Source organism: Adiantum capillus-veneris, chromosome 10 (genome assembly GCF_014529385.1).
Source record: "Adiantum capillus-veneris isolate H3 chromosome 10, ASM1452938v2, whole genome shotgun sequence".
Lineage (NCBI taxonomy): Eukaryota > Viridiplantae > Streptophyta > Polypodiopsida > Polypodiales > Pteridaceae > Adiantum > Adiantum capillus-veneris.
Window position 1 is genome coordinate 58,979,486 of NC_140940.1, and position 15,819 is coordinate 58,995,304.

Consider the following 15,819-nt stretch of genomic DNA (forward strand, 5'->3'; position numbering starts at 1 on the left):
TGTCCGAGGATAGACAATTGGCCTAAGCTCCAAAAAACCTAGCCAACTAATGTTCGGCATAAGAGCCAGGTGTGGGGGATGATAAGGAGCACGTCGTCCTAAGGTTTGGCAGTGAAAAAGATCAAGGAGCTGAAGTGTATGTCAAGGCCATGCTCTCTCATGAGATGCTTCTCCATTCTCCACCTCACCAACTCAAAGAAAAACCATCCAAGGTATTCATCACTTGCACGACATTGTCGGGCAAGCTTCCCATTGGGCAAGAACACCTCCACATATGGCATCGACCCGGATGACATGAACTGCATGCTACTACCCTCAATCTCCGTGTCATCTTTGTTGCACTCACTTGGCTATCCTGCTTTCATTTTTGTATCATTCGGCTGCCCCTACTTCAACTTGGTGTCACCTACCTCCTCATCAAGGAGTTGTTTGCCTTTCGTTTTTGCAACTGCAACCTCTAATTCTTTTTTGTGGTAGGACATGGGTTGTGCTGGCATTGTCTGATCCTTCTCCTCATCCTAATCAAATGCCTTCTCCAAATTTTTCCTAGGCCGTGGATTGGTAGAAGCAAGTGTTTGGGGTTGGCCTTCTTCAAAAGGGCTGGCTATGGGACTGGTGTTCAGGTCTATCTACCTTGCTCTCAGAAGGGGGCTACTTTGGATAGTTTTTGGAGGTGTGGCGGACCTTGCAACCTCCCCAACCGGGGCTGCTGCTCAACACCATGCCCGCTCCCGGACCCTTTCTTGACGGAACGCTGTTTTTTTTTCCCTTGTTGGCACCATTGGGCTTCTCTAGCACCTCACACTTCCTATTACTCACCTACCCCCTCCACAAAAAGGATATGCTACACTCACAGGGCTCTACTTGTGCACAATACCCCATTGGAAATCGCTCAGCAATCATCCGTGGTCCTCTCTGTGTTTGTGAATCTCCAGTAAGTATAATTCAAGGCATCTCTGATCTTGGTATCTCATGGCTGTAGAAAGTGGCCCAAAACCCTCTCTTAGTAGACAATGAAAGCGGCCTCGTATCTCATAGTATATTGGGCAATGACATATGTAATTTAGCTCTATCTCTGGCTCTATTTGGCACACTTGGCAAATCCTGGACTCAACGGGTACTCCTCTAAATCGGCCTGTCTTGATCTCTAACTGATGTGAGAATGTGCGTATCTGACCAATAGCACATCGTATCCCGTGGGATAGATGAGTATCCATGTATCCTGGTCTGATCACAAAACCATCCTCCAGGAGTTGGAGAAGATGCTCTCTATAGAAATTCATCTTCGTATCTAGGTCATGTGTAGGCTGTATCCATGTCCTCTTTGTATCCAACTTAATCAAGTCCTGTCTGATGAGCCTAGTAATCTCTGCCCTAGTGAGGGGGATGGAGGGTGCATCTAGAGAGTATTGAAATGGGAGCAGCTGGTCCATACTAAAGCCATGTAACTAAAACCAAGATTCCATCTCTGCATACCAACATGATCTATCTCTGTTGCGAAGACTCTAGTGCTAATCGATCATATCTCTCTGTAGAGAGAGCCCAAGTGCTATGCATAAATGAAACTAATCAAATGAGTGCCTCCACTACCAATGGAGAAGCAGAGAGCTCCACCCAAACAATGTCATGTGGTATTGAGGCATTGACCCTAATCATCTGTGAAATCATAGACACCAAGGGCTTCTCCATACATCTCCATCCACTAGTACTGCCAGTTGTGTTATGATGATCAACTGAGGGGGCCCATATATCCACTTCATATAGCATGGCCGAATTGACCAAAGTGTCAAAGAGCCAAAGCTTTGTCCGAGATTCTTGGAACTGAACCTGCGAACATATCCTCTCAAGTCTCCCCAATGTTGTGTAGGCTCTGGTCAATCGTGTATCTGCTGCACGCCTCAAGAAAAATACTAAACCACTAAAAATTGCCCCAAGATAAGTGTATGTATTTGCATACTCCACAGTCTCTTGACCATATGTAAAAGTGGGGGCGGACATCCCTACCCACTGCGTTGTGGTGTTAAACACCATTACCTTAGTCTTACCAAGGTTCACAGACAATCCACTGTCCTGTGCCGATACATGCAATGCATCCAAATGACACTGCATCCCTTCTAGAGAATCGGAGATCAACACAATCTCATCATCATATAATAGCAACGAAATTCATGTCCCTGCCAGCTGAGCACCTCTATCACCCTCTGTATGTACATAATCTGAAAACTCATCCACATATATCCCAAAGAGAGTCGGAGATAGGGGACAACACTGCTTCACCCCAATGGTGGAGTGAACCATATGCATGTCAGACATGACCTGAGTAGTGTGTACATGTCCTACCACTGTCCTGTATAAAGCTAAGATCCCTCAAATCATGACGGCGTTTGGGAACCAAAATGTTCACGGAGTGCACGCCCCCCATGCGTTCAAATTTAGGCGCTAAGATGGCGTTACCTCATAGCAGCACCAACCAAACTTGCCAAAATTTTTCTCGCTTGATGCCTTATGGCCATACGAGAGAAATTCTGGCAAGTTTTTTTGGCGTCGCTCTGAGATGACGTCGTTTGGTCACCAAAATTTGCATGCTTGGGGAAGAGTGCACACCCCCCATGCATTCAAATTTAGGTGCCAATATGGCATCATCTCAAAGCAACGTCAACCAAACTTGCCGAAAATTCCCTCACTTGATGTCTTATAGTCATGCCAGAGAAATTTTGGCAAGTTTCGTTGGCGCCGGTACAAGACGACGTCGTTTGGCTATCAAAATTTGCACGCGTGGTGGATAGAGAAAAACCCCATGCATGCAAATTTTGGCACCTAAACGACGTCATCTAAGAGTGACACCAACAAAACTTGTTGGAATTTTGCTTTCTTGACGCCTTATGGCCATACAAGAGAAATTTTGGCAAGTTTTGTTGGTGCCGCTTCAAGACGATGTCGTTTGGTCACCAAAATTCTCACACTTAGGGGAGAGTGTAGGCCCCATGCGTGTAAATTTTGCACCAAGATGGCATCATCTCATAGCGACGCCAACCAAACTTGTCGAAATTTCTCTCATTAAGACATCTTACGATCATGCAAGAGAAATTTCGGCAAGTTTCGTTGGCGCCGCTCCTAGATGACGTCATTTGACCACCAAAATTTGTATGCGTGGAGAATAGTGCACACCTCCCACACATGAAAATTTTGGCGCCCAAACAACGTCATCTCAAAGAGACACCAACCAAACTTGCCGGAATTTTGCTCGCTTGATGCCTTATGGCCATGCAAGAGAAATTCTGGCAAGTTTTGTTGGCGACGCTCCGAGACGACGTCATTTGGTCACCAAAATTTTCACACAAGGGGAAGAGTGCATGCCCCCCACACATGCAAATATTGGCACCAAGATGGCGTCATCTCATAGCAACGCCAACCAAACGTGCTGAATTTCCCTCACTTTGACGTTTATGGTATACATAGAAATTCAGGCAATTTTCGTTGCCGCCGCTCCAAAACGATATCGTTTGGCCACCAATATTTTTATGCGTGGGGGATAGAGCAGACCCCCCATGCGTGCAAATTTAGGCACCCAAACAATTTCATCACAGAGCGGCGCCAACCAAACTAGCCGGAATTTTTGTTGCTTGACGCCTTATGGCCATACAAGAGAAATTATGGCAAGTTTTGTTGGCGCCGCATCGAGACGACGTCGTTTGGTCACCAAAATTTACACACTTGAGGAAGAGTGCACACCTCCCATGCATGCAAATTTTGGTGCCAACATGGAGTAATCTCATAGCAATGTCGACCAAATTTACCGAAATTTCCCTCACTTGGCATTTATGGGGCTATGCGAGAGAAATGCCGGCAAGTTTGGTAAGCGATGTCGAGGAATATGTGTTTGAAACGTGAGCCGAGCAGGCATCGGGCCTTTGGCATTGAGAGGTGTGAGAGAGAGATAACAAGAACAACAAATGCAAATGGCTCTGGCAATCACTGTAATCTTCAATTAATTAGTTCAAGCTCTAAGTACAATGTAATTAGTAGCCAAGGCGGGCTATTAGCAGCACCAACACTTGGATTAATTAGTAAATAGGAGTTTAAGCTCCCTTTAAAAATTAACCGGGCCGTTAACAACACCGGGCTTACCACAATGATTAATCAATCTCTAGCTGATGACAGTAATGGAAACTCTCCTCTACCACTTTAACTGCTTCAACTGCTCCGTGGATTCTGGAAGCTTTAATTCTATTCACTGCCTCAATTTTCATGCTTCCTGCTCTATTTGCTTTCCACTGCCTTAATCGACGCTTATAAATTTTGACTCCCCTCTAATCCACTTGCTTTGATTCCCTTCAGGATCCATATGCCCTTGGTGATTTATATTATCGAGCTCGATAGAGTGAGCTTACTTTATCCTTAAGGAATAAGAGAGAGTCGGATTGCTTCACCAAGGTCGAGAGAGAGAGGCTTTTTTTCGCTTTGATCCAAGGACGAGAGAAAGAGATCCTCCCTTTGCTTGCTTTTATTCACCTCACCTCTCCAAGAGTCTTACTTCTCAAGCACGAGAGAGAGAGATTCCTTTGCTGAGAGAGAGAGAGAGAGAGAGAGAGTGAGAGAGAGAGTGAGAGAGAGAGAGAGAGCTTCTCCCTTTGCTCCTAACCGAGGATTAGTCGAGGACAAGAGAGAGAGAGAGAGAGTGGGCGAGCTTGAGGGGAGAGAGAAAGCAGAAAGGACAAGGGGAAGAGAGAGGGGGTTGACCTTTTGAGTTATCTTTTATACAAACCAACCCGTACGTTTTAAGAGTCACGTTTTTTATTTTCGAAAAATATCGCCACCCTGCTTCCTCCTGCTCCCCTCTTGGCTTCTCTTCACGCTTGGCTTTTATAAATAATCTCTCCCCTCACGTTCATGCTCGTCCACTCCATAAATAACTCCCCTCCCTTAGGAACGACGGCACCGTCGTTGCTAGGGCATAAAAACCACTCTTGATGGCATGGCATGGCAGAGTTGACCAACGCAAAATCTGCCCGGAATAATGCCAAAAAGGAGCACCGTGACATACTGAGCACTTTCGTCTTCATGCTCACGATGGTCCGAGCTCTACCTGAGCCGTCATGAGCTTGTCATCCCCCTGCACAACTGTGCGCTCCTTGCCGCACTGTCGAAGCAAGGGACTTGCCAATACACCGTATGCGAGCCACAAACGGCTCCAAGCACACAACAAGCCTAAACTAGCAAGCTCAAGAAAACAAAGGGTGTGTCACTCACCGCTCTACGCTCGCCTTCATGGTGGATTCCTCGCCGCGATGAAGAAGAAGCTGCAGTCGTGCCGCGCTCAACCGCTTCGCCGCCGTCGTGCCTTCGTAATGCTCGATCGCACACACACTCTCCCTCTCTCTCTCTCTCTCACACACACACACAAGGAGGTGAAGAAGAAGAAGATAGAGATGGAGCAAGAGCACTCTTCAATTGCACAAATGAGAGAATGAGTAAAAATTAGGTTTAGTTGGCTTTTATAGGAGCTCACCCCATTCACACTTGGGCGCCCATGCTTAACCAACTAATCCCTTGAATGTCCAAGTTAAAGTGCGCCTCTCATCGGCGATCACTCTACCTTTCCCTATTGGTCCGACAATCCCGGTACCTGACTCTACCAAATACATAATACGCGTCCATCGTAGGTGATGGGTGTCCGTGTGCCGTGAGGGTTAACATGCCCCCCTTCCTGATGTAGATTCCGTCCTCGGAAGCTATTGAGTTGAAGCTGGATCGTCGAGGTGGAAGAGCATTTGAGATAAATGTCCTTAGCCTTCTTCAGTCACTGCAAAATCAAACAACATTGGCACAGTAATTGCATTCTCTTAAAAAGCATATGCAGTTTTAGATAGAAAAATTGATTGGTAAAAGAATTTCAAACAATTTGTTAGCAATGAACATTAAATTGCAATGTAATCAAATGCATAAACAGATGTAAAGGCAAAAAATTAAACAAGTCTGGGGTCGCTAATTTGACGGTCGAAAAGCACTAGAGATCGAATATTAATACCATGGGTAAGCTTCTTAATTTTCTGTGGTCAATTAAGTTGTTTAATCGCGAGAGCCAAGTATTCATGTTCAAGGGCTGACTAGAGGCTATATCTAGAAAACCTTGTAGTTAAGCTACCATAAAAGGAATTTCTCATGAAATCATCGCCTGACTGATTACTTTTTCTTTGACCCCCCAAGGTCTTTTCACAGTGATTCAATTATGATGTGTGTGCTTATTTTTTATGCCTTGGGTTTTTTGCTTTTCAAGGAAAAGCGCCCACACTGGGAACCTCTAGGGCTCTAGTACCATAGGCAATACATGTGAGTGAAGTACCAAATCAAGCTGAGATTTCTCTTCCAGCTTAAAATTTTACATTGTGGCACTTTGATTTTTTGTTTGTTCATTTTCATCATTTTAATTTTGTAACTTTGGGGGGTCATATAACACTGTTACCCTCCCCAGGCTCATCACATTAGTAAACTCCCTTTATAATACTTAAGCTAATGGTCAATAGGGTTAAGCCCACTAGAAAGCCCTAGTACATTTCATACAATGCTGCCTAAATCGGATTAAGAACCTAAGTAACCATTGATTATTAGGAAGGCATTCCCCATGGTATTAAGAGAAGATTTCTAATACCTAGCTTGGTCAAACTAGCTTAGTCGGACTGCTTGATTTTTACACCTAAACAAGTGATTATGACAAAACACTACATTGAATTAAATGTTTGATACTAACCAATGCGCTGAATATTATGCTACCAATCACAATCAAAGCAGACAAACATGGATGCAAAAAAGATAAGGGCAATGCTAATGGATAAGAAACACCTGTTTGTGTTGATGGTCGCGCTTGATTTGAAGTGTGAACGAGAGAAAGGTTCCATGAAGGTCCAAATCCTATCAATAGCAACACGCTCCTGTACACACTAGGAAACAAAAGGAATACCTCCAGGAGGCACATCAGTGGGAAAAATTAAAACTCCTAAAAAACAAACTCAAAACACAATCTAGACCCCTAACCTACCTATCTGTCACCCCTTTTAGAATCAAGGAAAGAGGATATTATATAAACCGGGTGGCCACCCTAAGGCTAGGCCTCTATCCTTATCATCTAGATAAATAAAATCGTTGTCCGTGAGGCCATAGTCTTCCTCGGTCTCTATTAGTTCCTCTTCATCATCCTCTTGTGCAAGCATGCTAATCAAGAACCTCGTGATGCGTGGATACTCATCTTGTGCAAAAGAATAAGCATGTGCCATTGGAGACACATTCGCTACTGGGTAGGGATCACTAGTTAGCCATAGACGTATCAGCCATTCTAACTCCTCAAAATTTCTCTCACATGCAAGGCTCTCTATCAAATCCCATTCGCAAGAAAGTATAGGGTAGCATACGTAGAACACTTGTTGAAAAGACAAGGGGTACCTTTCATCAAAAATAGAAGTGCATGCCTCTGGTGAAGTAGCCATTTCTGACAAGACAGATAGATTTGGTTAGGCCTTTAAAACATAAGAGTTGTTTTTGTGTGTTGCTTGACTTGACACGGTAAATTTGGACTTATATGTAAGATCTGATAGGGTGCTCTCTCATTGCTAGGCGCTCTTGCTCTTTACTATTTTTGTTTTTTTGCGAGTATAAGGCTATATATATACATTCCCTAAGATCGGAGATTGAGAGGTCAGGGAAAAAGGTTGAGAGGGAAACAAATGAATGATGACTGTCAGCAAACACTCCCCCTTCCTTGGGTAGATCATACCGTTTGAAATGAGCTTGTCACCCTTTGAAACCAATTGTTCCAGTTGGTAATAGGTGAGGATTTTTGCCAGTAGTTTTCTATTACCCTAGGTGCCTCGTCAAGTTGTAAGGGTGGTAAGGTACTCTCCCAGGATTTTATTTGCAACGTTGTTGTAGGTGGTGAACTTACCCCGGAAGGTGCAAACTCTTTCGTGCTTGGATGGATATGTACAGTGGTAGGTGGAGGTTGTGTCGAAGCTTCTATTTGCATATAGGAACTACATGAAGAGCAAGAAGCTTCATTTGATTTCCCTGTTCCTGAGCTAGGTGGAACAAATCGTTCTTTCTTTGGTACCCAAACTAGCTCTAGAACGGGTGTGTAACATTCCATGATTTTTTCCTTTCCGCGATTTTCAATTTGTTTTGGAGCCACAGGATTGGGTTTACATGGGCCAGGTGACAGGTAAGAGTACACTTTACGTTTGGGCACCCAGATTTGATCATTTCCTTCATAGTATCCTTGGGCTTCCAATAGTCGTTTAGGAATCCAACGCAGCGTTTCTTTACATTTCTTGGAGTGAGTGGTACGGTTCTTACTAGGTTTCCGTTTTTTTGCATCAACCATGCTCACTACAGAGGTTTTAGGGACCCACTTGTATGTTTTTTCTCTGTTATATTAGGATGGTTCTTGTGTGTCTCAAGCTTTCTTTCAACTACATCAGTTGAAGCTCTAGAGAGTTGGGCTATGGGGATGTATGGTTCAACCTCCTGGACATGCAATGTCTTGGGTTTTATTTCCTTGGGCAATATCTGAGGGACTATGGCTTGAGTGGTAGGGCTAAGAGTTGGTTTTTGCGTTGTAACACCCCCAGTCCCCCAATCAATAGTGCATTTGGTGGCTATCATCCACGTGCGGCCTAGGTTTATATTACCCTCCATAGTTCCAGTAGGCATGACCAAAAAGTCTTGAGCTACCACCCCATTGTCATAACTGACAGAAGTGTGCCAGATTCCAAAAATCGTAGTTTTTTTCTTGTTGACACCCTTGACTTGGATAATACTCTCAGATAGAGGTGGCTTCCCTAACTGACACCACACCCCATAGGATAACAGATTGTATTTAGCACCCGTGTCCAATAAGGCGTTATATAGCACTTTTCCATAGGCACTATTTAACTCAATGGGGTATCGTAGAGGTGTGTCAGAGTCCAACCCATCCTCTTCGATTTCCACGTGGAATGCATTTGTGACCCCAAGGTTAGCCTCTCGTTTTTGTCTTATACGTTGTTGTCGCTCCTTAGCCTCAGCTTGAGCTTGTATCTTGTTTAACTCGGTTTGTGCTTTGGCGGCCTTCTTTTGATGAATGGCTCGTAGTTCTTCTTGGCTTAAAGGATCATAATATCTTTTGAATTTACTCCCATTGAGGAATCCAATGGTTTCAACTCCATCAAGAGTTTCCACACGAAGGGTACCTTGTGGGGTAATTTCACATACTCTATATGGTCCTTTACCAGCATATTTCAACTTTTTCTTCTCTTTACGTACTCCATACATAAGGACTTTATCACCAACCTTGATATCCTTGTCCTTCACATGGCGATCAAACCACTTCTTTCTCCTATCCTTTTCACAAGAGCATTTTGCACAGCCAACTGTCTCTCTTCGTTTAGTTTTTCTAAGATAAACAAACGCTCGGTTAAGGGGTTACCATTCCATCCTTCTTGCGAAGCTACCCTAAGACTAGGAATGACAAACTCCCAAGGCATAACCGCTTCTTGTCCGTATACCATTTTGAATGGCGTACAATTAATAGCCACTTTATAAGCAGTACGATAAGCCCATAGAGCAGATGTCAACTTCAAATCCCAATCAGTGCGATGAGCTTCTACCGTCTTGGTTAAAATAGAGATTAGAGTCTTGTTGGTGCTCTCGGCTTGTCCATTAGCTTGCGGGTAATAAGGTGTAGACTTATGGTGGGATATCATAAAGGTCGTGGTAAGCTCTCTTATTACCTCATTTATAAAATGGGTACCATTATCACTAACAATTTCAAAAGGGCAACCAAATCTTGTGATAATGTTCTCAAAAAGAAACTTAGCTGTTGTCCTCGCGTCAGCTTTTTGTGAAGCCTTAGCTTCAGCCCACTTTGTTACATAGTCCGTAGCAACTAGAATATATCGAGATTGAGTGTTGCGAGCTGCGGGACTAATTGGACCTACAAAGTCTAAGCCCCATTTTTCAAATGGTTGGGTTACTTTAATAGGATGTAAGGGCATTCTGTCCTTGCGCTGTGTGGTCTTGTAACGTTGGCACTCATCACACCCTTTTGTAAAAAGTGATGCATCCTTAAATAAAGTTGGCCACCAATAGCCTGATTGCAGCACCTTTCTAGCAGTCAGGTCCCCTGAAAAATGTCCTCCTGCTATGCCCATATGTGCTTCTTGCAAGATATACAAATATTCATCCTCGCGGGCACAACGCCTAAGAATATCGTCCTTGCCTAATCTATACAGGGTTCCGGCAATCAAACAATAGGGTTCACATTCTTTTACTAGCCTTCGAGCGATATCCTTACGAAGTTCCTTGGGTGGAAAACCATTAACTAAAAAGTTAACAATGTTCTCACTCCATTCAGGCATAGTCTCAACTATGAATAGGGAAGTATCAGGTAATTCATCATCAACTCCTGTAGGGGCTTCACCATTGGGTATGCGAGACAAATGATCAGCCATGACGTGCCTTTTACCGGGTCTCACTACAATCGTGAAATCAAACTCAAGAAGAATTAACAACCATCGTGTGATTCTTCCTGTGGAGCATGGCTTGTTTACCAGATACAGCAACGCTTGATGATCCACATAAAATACAAACTTGTTTGCCAGAAGGTAGTAGCGAAATTTCTTTACTGCATAAACCATTGCCAAACCTTCTCGCTCTGTAGTGGTGTAGTTCCTTTCAGCATCGTTCAATTGACGGCTTGCAAAGCTAATGGGATAGTCCAATTTATGTTCTCCTGGTTGAGTGAGAACACACCCAATAGCAAAGTTTGATGCATCAATATGCACATGGAAAATGACATCCCAGTTAGGTGTCCTTAAAATTGGAGCACTTGCTAGTGTTTTCTTCAATTGTTCATAGGCCTGGTCACACTCTTCAGTCCATTTAAATTCAATGAGAAGCTTGTACAAAGGACGTGCTATCTCAGCGAAAAATAAAATAAACCGTCGATAATAACCCACGTGTCCCATGAACCTTTGAACTCCCTTGTAATTGGTTGGTGGTGGTAACTCTAGAATCACTTTAATTTTGCTCTCATCGGTTGAGATACCATTCTTGGATACTATATGCCCTAAAATAACTCCATGCTTGACCCAAAATTGGCATTTGAACGGGTTCAATGAGATACGATATAACCTACATTTTTCAAACACCTTTCGCAAACATGATAGATGTTCTTTCCAAGAAGAGTAAACACAAAGGTCGTCTAAGAAAGCTTCACAAAACTCTCTCAAATATTCTTTAAAAGCAGTGTTTATTAATCGTTGGAATGTAGCAGGGGCATTTGTTAAGCCAAAAGCCATCACACGAAATGCAAACACGCCAAATTCTGTGATGAAGGCAGTTTTAGCTTGGTCCTCTAGCGCTATCGTGATTTGGTTGTAGCCTGAGTACCCATCTAGAAAGCTATAAGCTTCCTTGCCTGCAACTCTTTCGAGTACATGTTCGGAATATGGTAGGGGGTAATGGTCTCTTCTAGTAGCTGCATTAACTTTTTTGAGGTCCACGCACACCCTGAGTTTCCCATTCTTTTTTGGCACGATAACTATTGGCGACACCCATTCAGAGTGTTCAATAGGATATATGAACCCACATTTGATAAGCTTTTCTAGTTCTTCTTGAATGATCTTTGCGTACTTAGGATTCATCGGGTAGGGTCTTTGTTGTACTGGCTTCGCAGTGCTAATCATAGGGATTGTATGTTGGACCACAGAAGGCGGGACACCTTTCATATCATGGTATGTCCAAGCGAATACGTCCTTGAATTCCTTGAGAAGCTCTTTGAGGACCGCCTCTTCAACTTCTGTGAGGTCTTGGGCAATAAAAACAGGTTTTGATTCTTCACCGGGGTCAGCTAATTCTATTTCTTTAACTATTGCCGGACCATCATAGATTCCATTATTCCCATCGATAGGTATTCTTTGGGCTTTTGTGTACACAACCTTTGCTTCCCCTATGGTGTAAGATTTGAAATGTTCTGGTGCAGGATGCAAGTCTGTGGATTCTGGTTGTGCGTTGGTTTGTGCTTCCATTTCTGCTTTCTTGTGTTGTCGAGCTAACTCTTGGTTTTGACGCCTCCTTGCAGTGCGGCTCAACTTTGGCTTGTCTATGATCTCTAATTGGGCTATGTCATGGGGTCGTGGTCTACACCACATAACATTTTGGAGATATTCACCCCAATTGTCTACCAATTTTCGATGAGCATCACATGCTCCTATATAACTGAGCCATTCTGCTGAGGATCTCTTCTTGTTTATCCTAGCACGTACATTGGCTCGATATCGACGCCTCTTAAGGTTTTTCTTTTTCTTATTTGAGACCTGCTTTTGATTTGCATTTAGATCTGGCTCACTAAAGGAGTCCTCGTTGGTGTCCTCTTCACTCTCGGAGGAGCTATCATCGGTTGATGTGCTCGGTCCTTCCGAATGTTTTGACTGTGAACTTGCTCCACTCTCTAATTCATGAGATTCAGAATCCGTTTCACTCTGGGAGTCAGTGTCCAAGTCGTGTTGGTCAAAGTCTTCTATTGAGCTATCAGTGTCACTGTCAGATTGGTCCACAATTGCCTTGCCCTTAGAAGATGCATGTATGGCACTTATCATATTCAGAGGTGCAATTTGTGGTACCTCTTCCCCCTCTGGTGTGACCCAAGTGGTTCCTCTATTTCCCCAGGTATCTATGGTTGCAGCTAGGTGTACCCAATCCACATTGTCCGACTCAGTCATCCCAGGTAGGATATCCATATAAGGAGAATCTTGGCCAATGTCTGTATCCTTCTTACAAGTGTAACAATATTGTAGTGGGGCCGAGTGAACTGTGGTGTCAGAGCGATGATCAATAATGGTTTTACCTCCTAAGGGGTGTACCTTACCAGTCACCAAATCCACTCTAAGGACAGAGTCTTGGAATTGCAAATAGACATGATTTTTAGACCAATCGTGAACCATTTGTGCTTCCCTCATGATGGGTCGTCCTAAAATCATTTCATATGACATAAGGTGTTTAGAGAAATCCATTACAATGAACGTATGTCGTACCTTGTGTCCTAGAACTTTGATCTTAAGATCCTTGAGCATCCCCATAGGTTTGGCTATGGTACCATTTGCCATCTTTACCACAATGTTAGTAACACTGAGGCGGGGTTTTCCCATGGATTCCCAACAATCTTTTGTAACGATGCTAACTCCTGCACCACCATCAAGAATTCCCTTTATAGTTAATCCCTTGGTAGTGATGGGTAGGGTCGCATTAGACTCGTCGCCTTCAAAATACTGGCCTAATTCGTTAATGGGTACCTCGATCACAGACTCGTGTCCATCTAAGTCAAGTGATTGCACATGATTTTCCTCATCAATCATAATCGAGTCAGGCCTATTTGGTTGCGCAAACTGCGGTAATCCCGTTCGTAGCTCTCCGTTAAGGAATGCTCGAAGTGCAAGGAATAACTCAGGATCTCCATACAGCTTTGCTATGATCGTGGTTCGGACCTCAGAAGACATGAAGTCCACTAGTTTGGCAACATTCATTGGCGTTTTGCAGGGTGTAGGTCCTTGACTAGGAACTGGTGAGGATGGAATCTCATATTCCTCAATGGGATCAGGTATACCTTCGTTAAACATCCTTTCCAACAAGAAGGGTGTATGCTCACTTTCTGATGTCCTGTCCTCACTCCCTTCTTGGATGATACTAGATATGGCTAATGGTCTATGGTTCATGTGGGGTGGATGAACTTGCGTGGGAAACACTATGTCATGAATTTTGACCTGCATGGGTTCTTGTTCTAGTTTCCTTTGAGTCTCCTCCACTAAATCTCTTAGATGTTTCACCTGCTTAATCTCGTCTACAGGGTTTGGGTACGTCCCAATCTTCTTTTTACGATTCTTCCCTTTTTGCCCCTGCGGTTTATCTTGGGGGTCTTGGATTGGATTTGGAAACACTTGTGGTGTTTTCAGAGGCTCTTTATGGTTTTCTCTCATTCGGTTTTCATTTGGTCCCATGTTACGGTTTTCTTTGTCGGTCTTTCCCTTTGTGGTATTGGTTCTAGTCTCCATTGTCTCGACTGAATCTGAATCATCCTCGAGGTCATTCATATACGCGGGGTCATCTCCTGTTCCTATGTTTGTTTTGGAACTTGGCTTTGAATTTTCCATATTCTGCGACTTCTTCCTTCGTGTCTTCTTTTTCTTTGCTTGGATAATTGACGCGGTATCTCTCTCTTCGAGGATATGGCTTGGCCCTTGAAGCATGGACTGTGTAATCGCATAAGCGGGTGCGACGGGTGGTATTGGCGATGTCACACTAGCAATTTCGACCAAATTTAGGGGTGTGATTTTAGGCGCATTTGGGTTATAGGGGCATTGGGCAATCAAGTGATCTATGCCACAACGATTACATGTGAGTATTGGCATTGCAGACGTGCTCCCTTGATTCATTTTCATCTGTGCAGCATTCTTTTGCAGTCTAATAGGGCACTCCGCTACTCGATGTGGTCCCCCACACTCGTAGCATTGAAGAGGTGGCCTCCTAGCCTGGGTGTTGATATTTTGACCTCTGGATGCGAGAGCAGCAGCTTGATAAACCGGCTTGACTTGTCCCCAACAATCTTCCATGTAGTATATAGGACACTCTTCCAATGTATCAAGTCCGTAGGCAATACTAGTGTCTATTTCCTCCTCACAGCCATTTGCATAAGCATGTGATGGCTCGCAACCCACTTGGTTCATAGGGGCGACTCTTGGATGCGGGGGCTGCGGTCCAGCACAGGAGGTGGTAACGGTGTAGCTTGTACAACATTTTGAGATGTAGGGACCATGTGTTGCGGTAGTTGCTCAACAGGTGGAGTAGGCATCAATACAGGAGCTCGAGGTGCATCCGTCCAGGCTACAGGTGGTCTATTTGCCATCATACGTTTGATCATTAAACAATCCTTAGCTTGGTGACCATACCTACCACATGCGTTGCAAGTTCCATTAAATTTTACTCTAAACGTAGGGCACTCACTAGTGCTATGTGGACCTAAGCAAATGGAACACCATTGTTGCTCCCTTCTTGGATACATGTGACTATTTTGAGGGGGTCGATTATCCTTAAGAGACTCTTGGATTGCCTTGGTGAGGTCTGTCAAGAATGTCTCAAATACCTTTGGCTCATTGGCAATGGGCTTTGCAGTCATGGGTTCATACTCAATGGCTTGTGAGCTAGTGGATCTCGTGTCAGTAGACACCCTCATGCCTGCTATCATCAAGTTGTCCTCTAATTGGATTGCATTGGCAGTGACATCTTCCCAGGTTGTGATACCTCTAATCACTAGTCCATTATAGATTCCTTCATTCCTCAACCCTCGAATGAATCGATCAAGCAATTGGTTATTATTGAAGCGCTCATTTACAGGGCAGCGAGAGTTTAAGTGCTTTAGACGACTAATGAAGTCCCTTACTGACTCTCCTTCCTTACGTTCGGCCTTCTGTAGCTGAGATGCTACACCCCAAAGCACACCTTCTCGTATGTACTCCTTTAGAAACAACCTTCGAAGGGTAGGGTAGATTGTTTTCTCGTCCACCCTTAGGGTCCTATACCAATCTCCAGCCTTCCCACTTAATGTCAAGCTTAAGGCATTGCACTTATGTAGTTCGTTGCGTTCCCCTAAGGAATCACATACTTGTTCAAACACTTCAATGTGTTTCCTAGCATCTTCGTCCCCATTGAATTTTTGCGTGAGTTTGGCAATTTGTACTGCCTTACTTCTAGGCTCTCTATCAGATGCGTGATGCATATTTTCCGCGATAGATCGACCTA

The 15,819-nt window shown here is 43.9% G+C and overlaps 1 pseudogene; it reads right to left on the reverse strand.

The window, feature by feature from the left end:
- Positions 1–406: 406 nt before the first annotated feature.
- LOC147448913 (uncharacterized) lies at positions 407–899 on the reverse strand (annotated as a pseudogene).
- Between the last annotated feature and the right edge of the window lie 14,920 nt (positions 900–15,819).